A 2,427-nucleotide genomic window follows, 5' to 3' on the forward strand; every position below is an offset into this window, starting at 1 on the left:
TATATATAAAATATATTATTTATTATAATTAGTATTATTATTAATTTCACGCAAAAATGTGAAGAAAGTGTGACAACTTTGCCGAAGCATGTTATTTGAGCTTTCACGGTGTTTGTAGTTGCCCAGATAAGCGCGCCGAACAAGCGTGTGCTTGCTACGCGCGCGCTTTCTCAGTGCTCATCACGAGCATGCGCATATTTTGCCGCGTGGGCGGGGCGGAGTAGCTGCCGCCTCAACAGGAGGCAGAGATGAGGAGGCGGGTCCACTGCAGCAGGAGGCGCACGGGCCCGTGGGGCCGGCTGAGGGCTCTGGAAGGCCGGCTGGAGGCTCGGATGGAGCACAGGGAGGCTCGGAAGGGACAGGAAACTCTGGGGGCTGCTTCACTGGCAGCGGGCAGAGGAATCTCTGGGCACAGGAAACTCTGGGGGCTGCTTCACTGGCAGCGGGCACAGGAATCTCTGGGGGCTGCTTCACTGGCAGCAGGCACAGGAAACTCTTGGGGGCTGCTTCACTGGCAGCAGGCACAGGAAACTCTGGGGGCTGCTCACTGGCAGCGGGCACAGGAAACTCTGGGGGCTGCTCACTGGCAGGAGTAGGCTCTAGCGGCCAGGACGCCGCAACAGCGGCAGGCTCAAGGAACGGCGCAACAGCACCAAACTCAGGAGGCTCTGGAGTGGACTCGGACTCAGGTAGCGACGCAGCAGCGGCAGAGCGTGGCAGCGCTGTCAGAGCCTAAGTGGGCCACTCTACCAGTCGTCCCACTTGACGGCCAGGGGCCAGCCTTGCCCCCTGGAAGCCCATAACCACTGGGACTAGGACCATAGCTGGAGGTGGGCTTGCTGTAGCGGCTGGACGCGGACTGGCCGTGGCAGTGACAGGAGCCGAAGCAGATTCTGGAGCTGGAATTGGCAGAGATGAAGCGGACGCTGGAGGCAGTAGCGCAACTGCACATTATTCAGGTGGATGCGAAAACATAAATCGGCGCGCCCCCCCCCAAACAGGAAGGAACGTCAACGTAGAAAACATACGCTCGCTATATTAAATCAAATAAGGTTGGATGACCTCTGTATTGATTGAGAAGATTAAGATAGTCCGCATCCTTGTAATCGCTCCAGTTCTCTGAGCCCATGATGTTCTTGGTTGCGTTCCTCACCAGTTGTGGTCGGATCCTTCTGTCATGAAGTGGTGAGGTTGTAGTGGCGAGAATGAACGCTAAAACCCAGATGATGGTGATGATGATAAAGATGATTTAATAAAGAGAGCTCAAACACAGTCCAACACAGGCGGCAGGGCAGAGAGTTAGCACACAGCTAATTACCGGTAGTAACTGAAAAGCTGAGGACTGAATAAGAGAGCTAAACCAACACAGGACTTTACAATTCGACTGTGATGGCAGGCAGACAAATAACATTCGACGACATACGACGAGGACCCAAGAAGAGACAAAGACAACAGGTGTATTGACAAAGACAATACATAGGGAGGGTAATCAGGTAACTAGATACATCTGGGAAGCAATCAACAGGGAAGACAGGACAGGAACAGGACTAAACACAGAAAACCTCAAAAATAACTACACAGAAAACACAGAACACAACAAGGAGCTTAACCTGGGATTATTTACACACACTATTCTCTATTAAACTTTGAAGTCATATTTAATATTTTAAATAATTTTAATATTAAATAAAGTAATGTTTTTAGCTTCTACGTCATGTGACCTATTGTCTCAAAATCAGTGTCAAATTGTTCTACTAGTCGGTAAAGATTAGGCACACTAATTTTTATTCCATTTTAACTTGTTTTTTTTTTTAGCTATTTTTAGTCAAAATTTTGTATTTGTCTTCAATAGCTTCTAGGTCATGTGACCTATTGACTCAAAATCAGTGCAAAATTATTCTACTAGTCTACACAGATGAGGCACACTCATTTCTATTCAATTTTAACTCATTTTTTAATTTTTAGCTATTTTTTAGTCAAAATGTTGTATTTTTCTTCAATAACTTCTACGTCATGTGACCTCTTGACTCAAAGTTAGTGTGAAATGATTCTTCTAGTCTGTATACATGAGGCACACTCATTCCCCCCACCCACCCCCCAATTTTTACTCCTTTTTTTTTATCTTTTAGCTATTTTCTTAGTCAGAATTTAATATTTTTCTTCAATAGCTTTTAGGTCATATGACCTATTCATTCAAAATCAGTGAAATTGTTCTACTGGACTATACAGATGAGGAACACTAATTTTTATTCAATTTTAAGCCTTTTTATCAATCAATCAATCAATCAATCTTTATTTCAGACACAAAAGAGGTCCATAGTAAAACAAAAGAAAAAGAAAACAAAAAGAAACATGACATAGTCACTGAGCCACAAATAAATGATGACACCAATGTTTCCACAATCTTGAGAAAAATCTCACTGTACT

The sequence above is a fragment of the Poecilia formosa genome, unplaced genomic scaffold, assembly GCF_000485575.1.
Source record: "Poecilia formosa unplaced genomic scaffold, Poecilia_formosa-5.1.2 Scaffold793, whole genome shotgun sequence".
Taxonomy (NCBI): domain Eukaryota; kingdom Metazoa; phylum Chordata; class Actinopteri; order Cyprinodontiformes; family Poeciliidae; genus Poecilia; species Poecilia formosa.